Below are 21,312 nucleotides of genomic sequence, written 5' to 3' on the forward strand. Positions count from 1 at the left end.
TATTTTTATTTGATTACAAAATATGGCAACATTAATTTTTTACTTGTTTACAACCATTTTCTTATTTTATCAATAAATGGATTTTAACCAAAGTTTGATATGGAATTAAAGTAATTTTTGCACTATTTAATATAAAATAAATGATTAGAAACGTATTGGTGAAGTGTTACAGGATATAAAAGTTAAAAATAATAGTGTAAAATGCTTCAAAAAAGGGTAAAATTATAAATCACAGTAACACGTGTTTTAGTTGATTTTTTGAGCTTTGAATGCAAATATACAAATATAATATAAATAATAATGCAAATAAGTCAGCGGCAACTATATATATATATATATTCTTGATCTGGAGGACTTCCTCTACGAAAATTGAAAATTTAAGTTTTCTTCTAAAAATTGTTTCGTGGTGATCTTGACGTGACCTAAAAAATTTTCTTATTATTGATGACGAAAAAGTCCACGTGTGAACGCAGTTTATCAGATGGTAATACCATTAGCGATGTATGTTTCAAAGAAAATCATCGATAGTTCTACGACACCGCTATGGGGTATATTATTCAATGGGAAGCATTTTCTGGGCTAAGGACTGTTTATATTTGGGTTAGTAACGTACTCTAATGTATATGTCTTATTAAGGAGAATAATGGATCATGATTCTCAAATGTAAAAGTGCAGTATTACTGGAAAATTTTTCTAAAGTAATAAAAAGAAATGTAAAAAACATTCGACGACGTGCCAGGTAGGATTTAGAAATGTGAGTAACGTTATATTAATCCCTATTTTGGATTTATTCTAGTGAAAATAATGGGCTGGGGTTTGGAATAGCATAAAACTATTTCCGGGATAAAATGGGTACGTACGGACAGAGATCCTTCAGATGACAAAAAAATATATATAATGTAGCATTTCGATGCTGGATTTCGGGGTTAAAATGTGTATGTGCGGATAGAGGAGGTCCTCTAGATTAAGAAAATATATATATATAGTTGCCCCTGATTTATAGTTTTTGAGATATTTGCATTTAAATTTCAAAAATTCAACTCTTGAAAATGCGTGTTTCCCCATTTATAACGAATTTTATGGTTATATTTTTAACTTTTATATCCACTAACACTCCACTTATTCCTTTCTAACCGTTTATTTTATATTAAATAGTGTAAAAATAACTTTTATTCAACATTCACCTTATGTTCATTTATTTTTGTTCATACAATAACAAAAGAGTTGCATTCTAACTAATAATCAGTGCTACCTTACGTTCATATTTTACAGAAGAACCAAAAGAAATAAAGAAAACAAATTATACCCCACTGACAGGAATTATATAAAACATTAGTTTTCCGTATAGAATTCCTTTCTGCATTGGAGGCCTTCGTCCGCGCTTCAAAAAAATAGCCTTCGCTCGGACCTACACCTGGACACGCTCAGTTCTTTTGCGTTGGCGGCCTTGGGCCGCACTTCAAAAAAATAACCCTTGGTCGGACCAACACCTGTGCGTGCTCAGTTTGTTTGCGGTGAACTCTTTTTTGCCCTATCCAACACCAGGATTTATAAAGATAATGAGAATTCCGGAAGATTTTACATTACTCATCACACGATAATGAATTTAGTTATGACGTCATAATCTTTCTTTTTTCTTATTTTTATTCCTTTACAAAATATAGTAACACTAATTTTTTGCTTGTTTACAATCATTTTCTTATTTTATGAATAAATGGATTTTAACTGAAGTTTGATATGGAACTAAAGTTTTGCACTATTTAAAATAAAATAAATGATTAGAAACGTATTGGTGAAGTGTTACTGGATATAAAAGTATAAAATATAAGTGTCAAATGCATTATAAATCGGAGAAACACGCATTTTGAATAGTTGACTTTTTGGACTTCAAACACAAATATCTAAAAAACCATAAGTCAGTGGCAACTATATGTATGTATATATATTCGACAATATTACGATTCTTCCGGCGCCGCGATTTGATTTATGGATAGAGGAGGTCCTCAGGATTAAGAAATGTATACACATATACCGTCCTCAGTCTCATAGTTTCCGAGATATTTCACTTTAAAGTTCAAAAATTTGTAAAAACAATGCTCGTTATTTCACTATGTTTAACTCACTTTTCACGCATTTTTTATTTAATATATATTTAATTACACTGTACACATTCGTATATATCAAAAATTTACACTAATTGTATATTTAAAAAAAAAAAAATATTCTTTAAAAACTATTTTGCACATTCAAAGTTTCAAGAGATTTGTGTGTTTACATGTGGCGGGGTGCAATAGCGCCTTGTGAAATAAGGCCTTTATTTCAAAAAAGGCTTTATTTGGGTACGGAATGTAACTCGGGCGGCGGAGCAGATGTGCGCGGACGCACGAACCGGAGGACGCGGATGGGAGCGGGGGGCGGACGCACAGCTGGAAATCAAATCTTCGTGATAACCCCAATCATATCGGTAGTTGGTTGTCATTTATGTTTAATAAAAAAAAATAGGGCTTTATTGCACAATTGGGTAAATTTTTGTAAAGGCTTTATTTCTCTTTCGAAGTGTAATAAAGCCTTTTTTGAAATAAAGGCCTTATTTCACAAGGCGCTATTGCACCCTGCCTTTACATGTATGACAAATAGCAGTGTTGCCATACTGTGTGTCCTGAAAATATAATCAAAAATTTGTTATTTATATGATATATTTATATATATATATATATATTATTTTATTTTATTAAAGCTTACATAATAAACAAATTATTATATAAACTATAGTACGCAGCACTAGCATCATAGGCTTTCGGCTGACTGGTGGGAAAATAGTTGGGTTCATTAAAAGCTGAGCAGGTTCATCATTGTTGATAGAGATTATATAAGCTGTCTTTCATATTGTCTTTTGAAAAAGGCAGTCCAGATTCAGGCCATATGTTTTTTATCGGAGATGTTAGTAACAAATAGTATTTTTCTTACATATTGACAATGTTGCTTAAATGAATACTTAGAGTCTAATATTAAGCCTAGGAACTTGAAACTATCTGTACAGATTAAATTCATAATTTTAACGCTAAGTGTGGGTGTATTACAATGATGTTTCTTACAAATATGTAATAACTTAGATATAGAGGAAGAAATTGACGTGCCCCAGAAACGGACCAATGGAATAAGAGGGATAAGATTTTAGAAAAGGAAGACGTAACAACGGACAAATCGAAGGAATTAGAAAATAATACTACATCATCAGCATAGATTTGGTGACTGATATTAGGGAAGTCAGATAAAATTGTACTGATTTTGAAGAACAAATTCTAAGGCTATATCTTGCGGATATAGTAGATTGCCACGAGGAGAATTGAGGAGAGAAATCGGAAAAAAGGAGGTTAAACTAGTGAACTTTTGAAATAACTTAAAGTGAAAGATTCATTAGGAGGGGAATAGGCACAAATAATGATGAGTTTATAAAAGTTCGAGTTCGATGTAATTATTTAAGTATCCGTTGATATTCCACTGAAGGATGGATAACATGGATAGAAAAATAAAGAACAAATAATAATGTGAGGTTATGAGAATTTATTGTTCCATCAACGAGGGTGACGGAGATGAAAGGGAGGAGGAAGTTGGATGGGTGTTATGAGCAAGAGGGGAGATGGCAAAAGATGCCAGGAGAGATAAGGTGTGTGAGGAGGGCGATGAGATGTGGGAGAGTGGAGAGAAAGATGGGGAGGGGGAAGAATCCAAGAAAGGGGGGTATAGAAGAGGGGAGTTCTTTGAAGCTTCTGGAAGTTCTATGTGATGCAATGGATTGTTGGTGGAGGATGAATCGTTGTTAGTTTTTGTTGTTGTTGCGTTATTATTGAGGTTAGAGTTTTTTGATATTGAAGTATTATCTTTGTTATTAGGATTTTTTGAATTTGTATTTATATCACTGTTAGTTTGCATTTTTGCCACGTTGGCGAAGGAGAAGGGGGATGGGGTGGAAGGAAGTTGATTTTTATACATGGTAATGGCGTCACGCATGGTGCATTTGTGTATAGTTTTAATTTTTAATATTTCTTTCGATTGAATAAATTTAGGGCAAGCATTTAAGGACGAGGGGTGTTCACCTGCGCAGTAAACTCTGTTGCAGTCAGAAGGAGGAGAGTGGTTTGGAGGAAGGTTGCAAATGACACAGGAAGGAGTTTTTACGCAGTGTTTAGCGGTGTGTCCTAATAGCGGACAAGTTTTGCAGCGCATAGGGTTAGGGTAGTACGGACGGACATCTAGGGTTCTCCAGGCCACATCAATTCTGTTAGGAAGTGTATATTTATTGAATGTTAATAATACGGCACCAGTAGGTACACGAACGCCTTTAACTATTTTGTTAAACTTGTGGACTGCAGAGACACATTGTTCCTTGAGACCTTCAATTATTTCATCGTCGCTAAGTTGGCAAATAAAGGGGGCATAAATTGTGCCCTTGACTGAGTTAAGGGTGCTGTGAAGAGCAACTTCAGCAGCACTTGCACCGGGTAGATTCTTAGTAAAAAGGAATTTATCAGCAATTTTTTGATTTTTTACAAGGAGGAGTAGGCTGCCATCGCGAAGTGACGTGACGTTGTTAATATCTTTACTGATAGATTGAATACCTTTATAAATCGCGAAGCAGGAGATGGAAGTAATAGGTTTACTGGCATCCCGCGACTTAATGACGAGGTATTTGGGGTCATCCTTCTTTGTTATGGGGAGTTCCGGAAATGGGTCCAACGTTGTTTGTTCAGGCTTTTTTCTTTTAGTCTTCTGGGCTGAGGATAATAGGGCAAACCTATTATCACCCAGATTGTTGGCCCCAGGGGGCATTGCGAAAATATTACTTCTTATGTATGCAAAAATGTATGAATGTAGCACAAGTTAATAATAAGAAATAAATACAACGAGAAATTAACAGTAAAAAAGTTATTTGTGCACAACTGTAAAGTAGCGTTATAACACAGACACCGCTAGAATGACCGCGAGAGAAAAAGAAAAATGTGACCGTACGGTTTGACAACTCGGTTGCGACTGATATATATATATATATATTCATATATAAATATGGATTATATATACTATGTCTATATAAATAAAAATGAATCGCCAAAATGTATGTACGTTCATAACTTTCATACGACTGAACCAAATTTGATGATCCTTTTTTTATAATGTTCGTTGAGGTTCAGAGATGGTTTCTGCGGAGAAAAAAATTCGAATAATTGCCGGAAAACCCCTGAAAACAGCCCTTTTCTTTTTCTCATACAAACGAATGAATGTTTGTTCGTTAGTAACGCTAAGAGAACGGCTGAACCAATCTTGATGAAATTTTAAGGGGTTGTTCGTCGTGGATCGGGAAAGGTTTAGAAATAAAGAACCTGTATGCCTTTCATGAGGAAAAGCCGGAAAATTGAACAATTCCAAAAAGTTAATTTTTTCCATACAAATGTTTTCATTCAATTTTTTTGTTTTGTTTTTCAATTATTTAAATCTTTCAAATTTGGCGTTTGCTTCAAAAATTTTTGAAAATTATTCCGTGAAAATGTTATGTGTTTTTCACACAATGTGATCAATTACAGCTTGAAATTTGCCATGAAGAGGTCGCGCTTATATCGGTCGGCGTTCGTTTTGGCATCAACATACATTAGCAGCCCAAGCCACATGAACGAGTACTCCCAGGAAGTGATGATATACGTGCGGTATTATGGGTCGCTATCAATCAGAAAGCGATCGTCACGATGTCATAGCAAGACTTTTCAACAGCTTCGATGGACATCTCAAAGCAACGCATATATGGTGCTGTTAGATGCTAGATGTACTCTGTTGAGTGGCAAAAGAGAGGTTTGCCGCACGCACACATTCTTCTTTGGATGGTGGAAGGTGGTTACACCAGATCAAATTGATGAAATCATTCAATAATGCGTCAATTCCTGATACAAAGAAAGATCCAGTATTATACGAAGTGATGAAAACCAATAAGGTTCATGGACCTTGCGGACACCACAACCCCACTTCGGTTTAAATGTCTGTCAATAAATGCACGAAACAGTATCCACGTGCTTTTCTTTCGGAAACAATCCACCCGAAAAACGACGATTGTGTCTACCTTCGGTTGCTATTGATTAATGTACGCGGTTCAACTTTATTTGAGTCATTGCTTACTGTGAATGGTATATGGGAATATGTGCAAGTTTTGGAGAAGTAAGCCAGCAATTACAAATGCTGGAACACGCTAATCATTGGAATGAAAATGAATTTCGCATACTTTTCGATATAACCCTCGACAATGTTCGGACATTGGCCAAATTATCATAACTACGATTCCTTAAGTGCACGTACAATGTTAGCTGCCAAAAATACCGATGTTGTTGACTTCAACTGGAAGATTCAAAGTCAAATTCCGGGAGACTTGCGTTCATACAAATCGATCGGTCGTCTTGACTATGAAGACGACGCCGTGGATTATCCAGTGGTATTCCTAAATTCTTTGGACAGGCTTGGTATGCCACCGCACCATTTGCGTCTTTGTCTTCATGAGCCGAAACTGTGTAATGGAACCCGACTGATTGTGACGCACCTGTAGAGTACAAAGGGACAAAATGCTTGATCCTACGAATTCCTTTGAGTTCTAACGATTTGCCATTTCAGTTCAAACGTATTCCGTTTCCAGTGAAAATTGAATTTAAGATGACAGTCAACAGGACCTAAAGATAGTCGCATAGTGTGAGGCATAATTTTGGAAATGCTATGTTTTTCACATGGCCGTAGCGTGCTCACGAGTTGGAAAACCATCTTTTCTGTATACCGGAACAGGAACCGAAAAATGTTGTTTATAAAGCTGCGTTACATTGAAAAAAAAAAAAATGAAATGATAAATTGAACTTTCTTTTCATTTCAAACTACATAATTTCACGCAGGACAACGGCTGCGGGGTCAGCTAGTTATATAAAAAATATAGAAAAATATTATTATATAAAATATTATTATATTCTTCTTCTTCTTTACTGACGTAGACACCGCTTACGCGATTATAGCCGATTCAACAATAGCGCGCCAGTCGTTTCTTCTCTTCGCTACGTGGCGCCAATTGGATATTCCAAGCGAAGCCAGGTCCTTCTCCACTTGGTCCTTCCAACGGAGTGGAGGTCTTCCTCTTCCTCTGCTTCCCGCGGCGGGTACTGCATCGAATACTTTCAGAGCCGGAGTGTTTTCATCCATCCGGACAACATGACCTAGCCAGCGTAGCCGCTGTCTTTTAATTCGCTGAACTATGTCAATGTCGTCGTATATCTCGTACAGCTCATCGTTCCACCGAATGCGATATTCGCCGTGGCCAACGCGCAAAGGACCATAAATCTTTCGCAGAACTTTTCTCTCGAAAACTCGCAACGTCGACTCATCGGTTGTTGTCATCGTCCAAACCTCTGCACCATATAGCAGGACGGGAATTATGAGCGACTTATAGAGTTTGGCTTTTGTTCGTCGAGAGAGGACTTTACTTTTCAATTGCCTACTCAGTCCGAAGTAGCACCTGTTGGCAAGAGTTATCCTGCGTTGGATTTCTAAGCTGACATTGTTGGTGGTGTTTACGCTGGTTCCAAGATAGACGAAATTATGTACAACTTCAAAGTTATGACTGTCAACAGTGACGTGGGAGCCAAGTCGCGAGTGCGACGACTCTTTGTTTGATGACAGGAGATATTTCGTCTTGCCCTCGTTCACTGCCAGACCCATTTGCGTTGCTTCCTTGTTCAGTCTGGAGAAAGCAGAACTAACGGTGTTGACACCGATGATATCAATATCATCGGCATACGCCAGCAGCTGTACACTCTTATAAAAGATTGTACCTGCTCGATTCAGTTCTGCAGCTCGAATAATTTTCTCCAGCAGCAGATTGAAGAAGTCGCACGATAGGGAGTCGCCTTGTCTGAAACCTCGTTTGGTATCGAACGGCTCGGAGAGGTCCTTCCCGATCCTGACGGAGCTTTTCGTGTTGCTCAACGTCAGTTTACACAGCCGTATTAAATTTGCGGGGATACCAAATTCAGACATCGCGGCATAAAGGCCGCTCCTTTTCGTGCTGTCGAAAGCAGCTTTGAAATCGACGAATAGGTGGTGAGTGTCGATTCTCCTTTCACGGGTCTTTTCCAAGATTTGGCGCATGGTGAATATCTGGTCGGTTGTTGATTTACCAGGTCTGAAGCCACACTGATAAGGTCCAATCAGCTTGTTGACGGTGGGCTTTAGTCTTTCACACAATACGCTCGACAGAAACTTATATGCGATGTTGAGGAGGCTAATCCCACGGTAGTTGGCGCAGATTGTGGGGTCTCCTTTTTTATGGATTGGGCATAGCACACTTAAATTCCAATCGTTGGGCATACTTTCGTCCGACCATATTTTGCAAAGAAGCTGATGCATGCACCTTATCAGCTCTTCGCCGCCGTATTTGAATAGCTCGGCCGGCAATCCATCGGCCCCTGCCGCTTTGTTGTTTTTCAGTTGGGCAATTGCTATTCGAACTTCTTCATGGTCGGGCAATGGAACGCCTGCTCCATCGTCATCGATTGGGGAATCGGGTTCGCCTTCTCCTGGTGTTGTGCGTACACTGCAATTCAGCAGGCTGGAGAAGTGTTCCCTCCATAATTTAAGTATGCTCTGGGCATCGGTGGCTAGATCACCTTAGGGGGTTCTACAAGAGTATGCTCCGGTCTTGAAACATTTTGTAAGTCGCCGCATCTTTTCGTAGAATTTTCGAGCATTACCCCTGTCGGCCAGCCTATCGAGCTGTTCGTACTCACGCATTTCGGCCTCTTTCTTCTTCTGTCTGCAAATGCGTCTCGCTTCCCTCTTCAACTCTCGGTATCTATCCCATCCCGCACGTGTTCTGGTCGATCGTAACGTTGCGAGGTAGGCAGCCTGTTTTCTCTCCGCTGCGACACGGCACTCCTCGTCTTACCAGCTGTTCTTTTGCTCTTTCCGAAAATTTTTGAAATGCCGTTCCACAGTTCCCTTATACGCAGCAGAAAAATTCCTCCGGGCCCGGGTTGGACTCAATGCCAGCACGAGTCAGGAGGATACGGAGCAACCCTGCTGCAAGGCGTTGCTCCAATGACGACAAACACAAATTAATACTCACCGATCCAAACGGGGTTAGATCGCCGAAACAACAGCCCTTGGTCGGATAAAATCCGAGTCAATTCCGGTGCGTAGAAACGGCTGTCTTGGGAATTGGGCCTCCCGTTAGATGACGTCGACTACAACACTGATAACCCTCACCATCCCAACGGGGACTGATAACCGCTAAAACAACAACAACATCGTAGGTCAATGTATAGTAAATGTATTCAGCAAAATTCAGTTTTAATTTTAAGTCGATCGGTTAAAATCTCGTTGAGTTATGATGTCAGCAATTTTGAAAAATGTCGTTTCGAGAAAAACGCGTTTAGAGTTTCACTTATATGTTTTCACCTCCGAGCGTTCGCTCTTTAGAACGCTATCATTCAAAAACTTTTCAATATACGACTGATTTCACAGGATATTTTTGGAAATATAAACTATGGAAAAAGCAAATAAAAAAAATTATTTGAAAGTGTCACCCTGGTATAGCCCCTTAAGAGCGGGTTTTCAATAAGAGCGCAACAAAAGTTATTTTAAATAAAGCGAAAACGTTAACGAATATCAAACATGGAATTGTAGCAGCAACGGACGATTTATGTTTGAAAACCGTCGAAAATTGGGTTCAGTGTTTAAACTTCACCAAGCGTACCCGTGGTGGCCGTGTAAAAGAAACCGATATACATAGTGGCATCGAATGTCTTTTACAGGAATAAAAAATTTCTTTGATATCTCAAACAGTTTTTGTTTTATTTAACAAAAAGCTTTTGTAGCGCTTTTATTAAAAAACCCGTTATATAGTTGCTGCACTGCTATATTGAAATTAAAGTTCAAATATTAAATTTCAAGTATCTGTTTCTTTGATGTGTTATGAATTTTACACTCAAATTTTTAACTTTTTATATGCACTAACCCTAAACCAAAAAATTTTCACTCATTTGGTTTACTTTGCATAACTTAAATTCATTATTTAATATTTGTTCAATTCTTTTTATTCACACAATAACAACAGGTAGCATAAAATCAGTGTTACCTGATTTAAATAATATGCACAGAGAACTAAAAGAAAAACAAAACAACAACATGCCAATAACAGGAACTAAATTACATATTGTAACGGATTTCTCGATAAATCATCTACCCTTGACCCATTCTTACGGTCGATCACAAAATTGAGGCTTTGCACTGCGACCTATGACCAATGGTGTCCTCTCCTATATTACATATGGGTGCAAAGGTCCAGCATTCTGAACGTATATGTAGATGGCACCTACGGCCTTGAACCTGCTTCTACAAATTGCTGGGCATTGCAGAATCAGGCGTTCTGGAGTTTCCTTTTTCATGTCGCATAACCAGCAGTTTGCGCTAGAGATTATGCCCTGGTTGGACAAGTGCTACCTAAGCCTGCAGTGTCCTGATTAGAGCGCAAAAAGAGGTGGAATTTGTCTTGAAGTGAATGATCATTTCTTTAAACCTTATACTCTCCCACTAGTAGCTTTGCGTGGCGCATTTCTGCGACCTACTGCCAACGCCGTTCTCTCCCCACTATTCCCTCGCCTTGATTTCTGCTCACTGACTTATAGCAAAGACTTCTGCTTGAAAGATGCTCGGAAAACGTCCCAGTAGTATAAATAATTTGTCTTGCAGACCCAGGATCTGCCGTCTAGGCGTCTACATATCACGAGTGCCTTGTTGGCTTTGGAGAGGGTTAATTCCACTTGCCTATTCCACCGTAATGTTGAGTCAAATGTAAGGCCGCGGAATTTGATCTCTTTATACACATCCAACTCACTGTCACTGAGTCTTAGGGGCCTCAAGCTCGGAAGAGATCTTCGTTTTGTAAAAGGGGAAACGGTTATTTTTGACGGGTTGATATTTAACCAAACCGTATTGTACCATCTATTTGCTAGACTTAAGTCCCTTTGAATTATGTCGCAGAGAGTACTAAGAAGAATCTTACTCTCTCCCAGTACAACCTCTATTCATCTTCCGACTAGAGCCGCCACATTCCTTATCTCCAGTGTCTTGACTGCGTTGGACGCATTATCAAAAGCACCTTCGATGTCAAGAAATGCGCATATTGCAACATCGCCAATATTCAGCGAATTCGGCAGTTCAGCCATGAGTTAGTACAGAGCAGTGTTAGTGGATCTGGGTACTCTGATGCCCTCGTTTTGGTTTTTGCCCAAACCAAGCGCGAATCCGTAGGAATTACCTGCGCTTCGAGGAAGAAATACCGAATACACGAAATGCTCGGGCTCGCGGTAAAACGCTATGTGGGGACATCGAACAATCCACGTTCTCTCCAGGGTTGAAGAGGGGACCTATGAACTTCCTGAGCAGTCGGCAGTCATCCATACTCAATTGCAAATTGAGCAGAATGTTTCGTAGGGTAGTGTCTTTTCCCCTTTGCTGTTTAATTTCTACATTTCGAAACTACCTAACCCAGTAGAGAGATTTTCTATCACGCCGTACGCTGCTGATTGCACTATAATAACGTCGATCAATAGAATCGGGTCCATGTATCCAAAAATAAATGGTTCTCGCTTCCTCGCTGCACAGAGTCTAGCACTCTCCCCCACTAAATCTACAGCGACCACATTCACTAACTGGACGAAGGAGTACAGACTTGACCCTAATATTGCAGTCAATGGCGTTAAACTTCCGACTGTCAATAACCCTAAGATTTTAGGTGTGACATTTGACAGCCTACGCTCCTTCACACCTCACACGACTGTCATAGTACAGAGCCGCAAAAAAATCATCAAGTTGCTAATCGGCAGCACATGGGGAAAGGACAAAGAAACGTTCTTGGTAACTTACAAGGCGATCGGCCGGTCGGTCTTTAACTACGCCGCACCAATATAGTCGCCTGGATGCAGTAAAACGCAAACGAGGAAGCTACAGACGTGTCGGAACAATGAAGTGTGTACTACAACAGGATACCTTTCGATGTCTCCCAAAGAACACGTGTACAGTGAGGCCCATATGCAGTTAATGAGCATAATGAATTATTGCTTCACCTTGGGCAGTTTTGTTCTGAATACTGTAGCAGATTAAACTCCTACTTATCCAAAATCGACACTGACATATTAAGGGGTTATATACAGTTAGGAGGTCGAAAAAAAAGCATTTTTCAAGAATTTTTTCTATGCAAACTATTTGGTTTATTGATTTGAAACTTGGCAGGTGTATTATGACAACCTTAAATTATATTCACATATTTTTTATTGGCAAAAATAATTATCGGGAACGTTGATATTGCCAATTTTGCAGAGGTCCCCCAAAAAAAAGGCCTTATGCGGTGAGCACGATATCTCTGAAACCAAATAAATTTCATTAATATATTAAATAATCTAGTGATTGATCGAAGGAATTAGCAAAAAAAAAATTATTTGACAAAATGGCGGCTACTCCAAGCAAAAGGTTTGATTTTTGACCAAAATTCGGGTCTATAATTGTTCATAGGATGGGGAAATCCTTCGACTAATTACTGAAAAATATTGTTAAGAAGCTTGTGTAAAAATTTCAGACCGATCGGTTCAGCCGTTTCTGACAAATCTTGCTCGCCGACTTTGAAAACACCGTTTCGAGAAAACCGAGTTTAAAGTTTTGAAAGCTCTTTGCATGTAGTCGGCGTGCCTTTACTAATGTGTCTCTAACTTCGAAAATATTCGTCGGATCGACTTGAAGTTTTGTTTGTGTATACTCAAATATATGTATATATTATTAAGAAAACGCAAAAAAAAAAATGATTTTTTGAAAATCCTAACTGTATATAACCCCTTAAACATATGCCCAGCGTGCAATGAGTACTCACCTCTAAGCATGCCCTGCTAACCCTTCACATCTGACAGCCTTATCCCTCTGGTCCGGTCCCGTCGAAACAGCACGTTTCCTGTGCCTACCGTTGGACAACGTCGAACTGTAAACAACACAAATAACGCTCGTATGTCAAAACGTTCTGAGTATGTTGCAACACTAGGGTTGTCAAATCTCGAAATATAAATGGCAACTTTCGTAAATCTTAACAGCAACCAGACTACGCTTGTCCTCGACTGCAAATTAAACGGAAATTGTCTGCGTTCGAATTAAATTGACACATCTGTATCATTGGGATTCGTAGCAGCAATACATTTTCGCCTCAGTACGTGCCGTTCAAAATGGTTGGTATATGAGTTGTTCTGTCTCCATCTAATAAAACTGCTGCAATGCCAGAAGATTTAACGCCAATTATATCCCATTTTTGAATGGTACCTCGGCAAGAAGGGGCGAAATAAGAAATGTTTTTTAAATTCATTTGTAGCAAAATAAAAGCATGCCTGCCAAAACTGCTAGAATAAGGCAGTGGATTTAAGATATCTACAACATAGGCAAATATAGTTGCTGCCAATTACTTCATTTCGTGATTTATATCTGTGTTGATTAAATCAGATGTACTTCGATTTGGCGAGCTCATGCCATACTAAACATATGGCATAACCGAATGGTAACTTCGCAATTACTATGCAGTAATCGCCAGTAACAAACAATGCTTCATTGTTCTTCACTTATCACCTGAGCGTAGCGAACCACCAGCATGGCTTCCGAAAAGTGCACAGTACCACCACAGCACTTAGCGTCATAAACGCTCAGATAGTTCGCGGCCTTAACTAGAAACCTGTGAGAGAACTATCCTCACAGCGTTGGACTTGTCAAAAGCCTTTGACACAGTCCATCACACAACGCTTCAGCAGGAGACCGAAAAAACTAAAAATTCAAAACTGAGAAGAACTAAACAAAGGGTTCCGCAGGGTGGTGGCCTCTCCCCGCGATTGTTTAAGTTCTATCACGAAACTCCCACAACCACCAGAGGGGGTCCATAATCTCGTAAACTAATGATTGTACGATATTGACGTCAGGCAATGGAATCAATGGCATGTGTTCAAATCTTACCCCTTTTGTAACACATACCTACATTACCACTAGTTCAATCCGTTAGTTTAAGATTTAGGCTAAGCAATTCCCTAAAACGGAATAAAGAATTCTCTTGTAATTAAGAACGCTGAACCGATCGGACGTGTTTTCATTTTTATCGCAAATCTTTCGTGACAGGCAATTAGGCTTCTTGATTTTATTCGCGCATTTCCAAGTTGTATTTTCGCTTTTCAAGAACGCTTGAGATTTTTCATGGCGCCCGAGCAGGGACTAAGTCAGTGAACTTAGTTTATAATTTTAATAAAGTGCCAACTAATAGTGTTAGTGGTAACTTTCGTTATCGTTTCTAATTGCCTATCAATCTTTTCGGTTTTCGGTCTTCGGAAGTGAAATGGAAAAAACAAATTAAAGAAAATGAATCTTAAACAAAAAATAAAGAAATATATAAAAATGGCGAAGTGTGGGCTTGGACTAGCAGACATACGAGGTGTGTTCAAAAAGTATAGCGAATTTTGTGTTTTTTCAAAAATTATTTATTTATTCATGAATATCTATTTTGTCCCCTTCAAAGTAATCCCCATGAGATATTATACACTTGTGCCAACGGTTTTTCCAATCTTCGAAGCACTTCAAAAATCATTTTTTTATCTTCTTCAGCTCCTCCTTCGATGCCGTCTTTATCTCGTCAAGAGAAGCGTAACGTCGTCCTTTCATGGGCCTCTTCAGTTTAGGGAACACGAAAAAGTCAAAGGGGCCAGATCTGGGGAATACGGTGGCTGCGGCATCATTAGTGTGTTGTTTTTGGCCCAAAAGTCGCGCACAAGCAACGATGTCTGAGTAGGGGCGTTATCGTGGTGCAATTTTTTTTGATAGGTAGAAATCGAAGACGATCCAAAACACGTGCAAGCAAAGCAGCTCAACAATTAAATGAACATTCAAAATGCCCGAGCTTGTCGGCATAAGTGAGATACATGAGTACCAACATAACGCCACAAAAAATTCGAAATTTGAATATACGTAACCCGCGAAAATTCAAAATTCGCGATACTTTTTGAACACACCTCGTATATGTATATACGACATATATACATTAGGGTGATTCAAAAAATTTTTTTTTTTTTTTCAATTGGTACTCGCAAAAATAGGTTCCTAGACACCTCTAAGAAAGCCTCTCCAAATTTTTGTAGGAAATTGAATGCTCTGAAATATGGTCTCTTATGATTTTTTCGTAAACCCAACCGTTTAAAAGATATTAACGGTTGAAATTTGACTATTTTTGGAAAAATTCTTTATTTCTTATTAATTTTATAACTCAATGAAAAAAAATTATTATAAATGATGAAACTCATAGTTTTGTAGGAAATTTACTGCTCTATAAAAATGGTCTACTGTAATTTTTCGATAAAGTTAAGCGTTTACGAGATATTCATCGTCAAAAATCAGTGCATATTAGGGTGGATCAAAAAAAAATAAATTTTTTTTTCGTTTGGTACTCTGAAAAATAGGTTCCTAAGCACCTCTAAGTTAGCCTCTCCAAAAACCTATTCGTAATAATTTTTTTTTCATTGAGTTATAAAATTATTAAGAAATAAAAAGTTTTCCCAAAAATCATCAAATTTTAACTGTTAATATCTTTTAAACGGTTGGGTTTACAAAAAAATCATAAGAGACCATATTTTAGAGCATTCAATTTCCTACAAAACCTAATTAACAAGATATTTTTTCAAGTAGTTGGAAGCGAGATATAAATTTTTCTATCTGATAATAAGAAAAAATAGAAAACCGTTAGGCGGAGGACCTTCCCGTTACAATTAAAATCTCATATTTGGAGAGGCTTTTTTAGAGGTGTCTAGGAACCTATTTTTGCGAGTACCAATTGAAAAAAAAATAAAAAAAAAAATTTTGAATCACCCTAATATACATATAAGTACGTTGTAAAGAAATCGCAGGTAGAGTGAGTTTCAAGTTAAACAGCCGACACCTAGGGTAACGAATTACTGAAAGCAGTGCAAAAAAAGCAAACTACAACAAAACATGTCCACTTTCATTTTTTGGCTCCCCCCTTTTCAATTTATACGTATTACATTTTATTAATATTGTACATATATATGTATATATAGTTACATATGTATGCACATTAGGGTGTGTCATTCTGAGGCAACCTTTCTTTTTTCAACTGAAAAACAGGCTCAAAACTTTCGAAAATGTGTAAAAAAATTCACTCAAAAGATGAGCTCTTAATATTAATATTAAGAGGTGCCTATTTCAAATTTTCTGTTTTCCATATAAATTACATGAAAAAAAAATCATTTTTTTTTGTGGTGGTTATTGTGCGGAGGTTTTATATGTGCCCCGATAGCTGCCAGTAGGGATGGTAAACTCGACTCCGATTCTACTCGAAAATCGAGTTTTCTCGATGCGACATACTTATACGAATTAAAAGTTATTCAGGGGATTTTGGGTTTTCGTGGTAGCTCTTTATATCAAAATAAAGGTAACAAATTATTAAATGCAAATTTAAAATTATAATTTCGCAATATTTCGACCCGTTTGTTGTTGTTGTTTTAACGGTTTTCGATCCGTTTTCGAATTTATCGGTCGGTTTTTCGAAATTTTTGTCGATTTTCGTTTGGACATTTTCGGATTACTTTATTGTGCTATTGCTCTTTTTGCGAATTTTTCGATTTGGCTTTTCGTTATTTGGGAATCGACATTTTTCGTTTTCGCCAGTTGATTTTCAATATTACATTATTCTGTGCCAAATAATTTTTTTCGTGAATTTTAATTCAATCACAGCAAAATGAGCAAGCCAAAGCCAACTCTTGACGGACTTAAAGTCGTTAAGACGTCAAAGAACTGTTGCAAAAAGTAGTATTTTGCGCCTTCTCGAAAAGACTATGACTTTAGAACCAATCGAATTCAAATGTCGTCTCGACATATTAAATTCACATAGTGAAAAATTAATGAAATGCCCATCAAAGATTGAAAAAGATTGGAGACGACATGGCCTGAGGGGAGTTAGAGGACATAATCGTTGAAACGAAGTCCATAATAAAGTAAATTTTAGCGAAAAATGAAACTTCGCTCGCCGAAACATCTTTTGTGGCTTCTCACAGCTCAAGGCTCCCTAAAATGATTTTGGCGAAATTCAAGGGAAAATATTCAGAACTCAAAAATTTTATGAATTAAAATTTAACCATTTGGTTAATTTTCTATCTGGAGAATGAATGAATGAATAGTTAATTGAGGTTATGCACCGCGACCTAGGGTCTATTGTGCCCTCTCCTATATCACATGACCTCCCAGAGACCCAGCAGCCTGAATAGTTCCAGTATTTTGCCGGGCGCCAGTGAGGTTATGTGATCCCTGCTGATATAGATGGAATCCAGGGCCTTGAGCCTTTTTCCACAGATTGCTGTGCAATCCTGGATTAAGTGTGCTGGTGTTTCCTGCTCCAAGTCGCAGAACCGGCAGTTAGCACAGGAGACCATGCCCATGTTGGACAGGTGCTTCCTGAGCTTGCAGTGTCCCGTGTAGACTGCGACGAGGAGGCGGAATTTCTCACGGGGGAGGTTCATTAGCTCTTTGAACCTGGAAAGGCTGTATCCACCTAGTAGCAGCTTGGCGTGACGCATACCTGCTGCCTGTCGCCAGTGTTGCTCCCTCACCTCTCTCTCCTCCGTGCGAAGCAGCTCCTTAAGAGTGTGGGGTCCTACCGCTATGTGCGGCTCTGGTCCCAACATCTTAGACGCTGCCGCCTTGCGTGCCAACTCGTCGGCCTTCTCATTTCCTTCTACTCCCTTGTGCCCTGGTACCCAAATTAGGTGCACCCGGTTGCACAAGGACAGGCGGTTTAGCCTTTCTGTGCATTCCTCAACTAAAAACGATTTGGTCTCGAATGATGAGATCGCCTTTAGAGCCGCCTGACTATCGCTGAGAATAGCTATGCGCTGGTTGCGATAGTTGCGGCTGAGGTTGACTTCGGCGCACTGACTGATAGCAAAAACTTCAGCCTGGAAGATGCTTGGGAAGCATCCCATAGGTATGGATAGCTTAGTATGCGGACCCGCAATACCTGCCCCAATTCCTTCCGGTGTTTTTGAACCATCAGTGTACCACTGAATGGTACTGTTTTCCAGCAGTTTTTCCAGAGTGGAATCGTTCCACTCCGTCTTGCTGCCTAAGGTTACTTTGAAGTTCTTCTTGAAGTTTATTTTCTTCGTTGTGCTGTCTCTTGGAAGGAGGGCCAGCGGTGTGCTTTCCGCTAGTGCGTCCATCTGTTTAGAGGACATTATTTTCCCTCTTCCACAGCCTTCTGCTGACATTAGCAGCATGGTGTGTTTTGCTGCTAACTTGATCACCTGATGCAGCGGTGTGAGCTCTAGTATGACTTCCAGTGCCACCGTAGGGCATGTGCGCATTGCCTTCGAAGCACAGACACATGCAAGTCTCTGCAGCTTTGATAGTCTCTGAATCACAGAAGACTGTGTCGCTTTGTGGGCCCAAGCAACCGCTCCATAGGTGATGATGGGCCTTACTATCATGGTATACAGCCATCTAATGATATATGGCTTGCAACCCCATGATCTGCCGGCCAGGCGTCTGCATATCATAATTGCTCTGGTTGCTTTGGACATCGTTAGGTCCAAATGCCTGCTCCATCTTAACGTTGAGTCTAAGGTGAGGCCAAGGAATTTGACCTCCCTTGACATTTCCACTTCTGTGCCTCCAATTGTTAGGGGCCTCAGGCCCGGAAGAGATCTCCGCCTAGTGAATGGGATCACGGTGGTCTTTGTTGGGTTGATGTTTAGCCCTACCGTGCTGCACCATCCTTTCGCCAGATTCAGGCCCCTTTGGACAATGTCACAGAGAGTGTTCTCAAATCTGCCTCTCGCCATTATGACAATGTCGTCCGCATATCCCTGACAGCGGATTCCATTGCTGGTGAGAAGCTCAAGTAGTTCGTCCACTATTAGGCTCCAAAGCAGAGGGGACAGCACACCACCTTGTGGGCAGCCCCTCGTGGTGCCAAGACGAATCTTGCTGTCTCCTATTGTTGTTTCCGCAACCCTCGTGCGCAGAAGGGCTTCAATCCATCTGCGTATCGGGGGGTTGACGTTCCTTCTCTCGAGTGCCCTGATCACGCTAACGTGTGACGCATTATCAAAGGCACCCTCAATGTCAAGGAAGGCGCAGATCGCAACTTCGCCATTATCCAGCGAATCCTGCAGTTCAGATGTGAGTTGGTACAGAGCAGTGTTTGTAGATCTGCCCGCTCTGTACGCATGTTGTCTGGCATGCAGGGGTGCGATCCTTAGCGCCTCCGATCTAATATGATTGTCTATAACTTTTTCCATCCCTTTCAACATAAAGGATGTGAGACTTATAGGCCGGAACGATTTCGCTAGTGAATAGTCTCTCCTCCCTATCTTGGGGATGAAAATTACTTTTGCAGTTCTCCATAGCTCAGGGATATACGACAACGCCAGGCTGTCCCTCATCAGCCCTAACAGGTGAGGTAGGAGAATATCCATACCCTGCTGCAACAGGGCCGGGAAGACGCCGTCCACTCCCGGTGACTTGTAGCTTGCAAAGGAGGCCAGTGCCCACCTGACCGAGTCTGCAGTGAAAAGCTTCCTTGCAGTCAGCCAGTCTGAGCGATCCGGCCTACGTGTGACCGAAGTTGGAATTTGGTTCACTGGAACTGTCTCCGGGAAGTGCGTTTGTAGGAGAATTTCTGCCCTTTCCCCCGCGCTCGTCGTATATGTCCCGTCTTGTCTCTTTATGGACGATACTGTGTCCGTCTTACCCTTCGACAACGCCTTGTGCAGTCGAGCTGACTATGGGGTCGAGGAGACGCTGTCACAGAATCTCCTGAAACTGTTCAACTTGGCAGACCTAATCTCCTTGTTGTAGGCTGTTAGGTGCCGTTTGTATTCTTCCCAGGCCCCTGTGCGCTTGGCTCTATTGAACAGCCTGCGCACCTTAAGCCTGAGGGCCGAGAGTCTGCTGGACCACCAGGGGCAGCTAAGTTTACTGGTGGTCGCTTTTAGTGGACAGGCGCAATGATAGGCGTCCACAATGGACTGGTTTATGGCACTCAGTCTGCTCTCCAGTCCATCCGTCTGCCCCTCCACATTTATGCTTATATTGTTACTTAAGGTTTCTACGAAAATACCCCAGTTCGTATTACGCGGGGTACGAATCGGAGGTCGGTCCCCGACACTCACCCCCAGAACGAAACGAATGATCCGGTGATCCGACATTGAGGGCTCTGTTGATACCCGCCACTGTGAGATCAACCCGGTCATGCTGTCGTTGCTTAGGGTGATGTCTAGGACCTCACTGCGAACACTGGTTACGAAAGTTGGCTCACACCCTACGTTCTCTATACTAATGCTATTACTAAGTATGAACTCAAGAAGTGACTCACCCCTCACGTTGCAGTCCGTACTACCCCATTCCGTATGATGCGCATTGGCATCGCATCCTAGGGTCAGGGGAAGATTGTTGGCCCTGCAATACTCCACCAAACTGAGTATCGATGGGGGGGGGTGCCGTAGCTGTCTCACCCGGGAAGTACGCGGACGCCATGACAAAGTCCGACCCCTCCTTGTCCTTCACCTGCACAGCCACCAGATCTTGCGTTAGAAACTCTGAAATACAGAAAAAGTCTATATCGGCTCTAACGACTACACAGGAACGGGGTCTCTCGCTAGAGAGATCCCAGATTACCTTGCTATTACTCGTGTTGAGGCCTCTTACCTCTCCTCTGAAAACCCAGGGCTCCTGGATTAGAAGGATGCTCAGGTTATCCGAGGTGAACCTCTTCACGATGACTGCCGAGGCCGCCGATGCGTGATGTAGGTTCACCTGAGCCACTTCCATGCCGGTTCTGGAGCTTATAGGACCGGTTCGGTGAGAGACAGGTCTTCGTCCACAACCTCTTCCTCGACCTGCATCTCCAGCCCCTCCAGAAGCTCCTGGGTTGATGGCAGCGTGCCTCCTTGCTCGATGGGGGGCTTCTTGCTGCTTTCTACACCCGCGGCGGTGGTCTCACACTGCACAGCCGGGATGGGTTCGTTGGGGGTCTCCATTTGCTCTCCTAAAACCACAGCCGCAGTTGCCTCATGCGCTGTTGGGCGGGTTTCGGGTGGAGCTGTTGATTCGGTCGTCCCTGTCGTAGCACCCTGGATTGACGACGTGGTCTTGGGCCTCCATGGCCTCATAATTATTTTCCCGAAGCGGAAATTTAGCCGGAATCCCCTCTGCCGGATG

The 21,312-nt window shown here is 40.7% G+C and overlaps 1 protein-coding gene across 4 annotated transcripts in view; it reads left to right on the forward strand.

Moving 5' to 3' along the window:
* Positions 1–536: 536 nt before the first annotated feature.
* LOC105224444 (slo-interacting protein 1) overlaps positions 537–21,312 on the forward strand; it is a 59,208-nt gene continuing 38,432 nt past the window's right edge. Inside the window, exons 1-2 of one of the 4 annotated variants that reach the window (XM_049460300.1) lie at positions 537–739; positions 797–852. The gene's annotated coding sequence lies outside the window, so the exon portion shown is untranslated. Of the gene's footprint in view, positions 755–796; positions 853–21,312 lie in introns of all 4 variants that reach the window. The other 3 variants (XM_049460298.1, XM_049460299.1, XM_049460301.1) reach the window with 3 other exon arrangements.

Source organism: Bactrocera dorsalis, chromosome 6 (assembly GCF_023373825.1).
Source record: "Bactrocera dorsalis isolate Fly_Bdor chromosome 6, ASM2337382v1, whole genome shotgun sequence".
Taxonomy (NCBI): domain Eukaryota; kingdom Metazoa; phylum Arthropoda; class Insecta; order Diptera; family Tephritidae; genus Bactrocera; species Bactrocera dorsalis.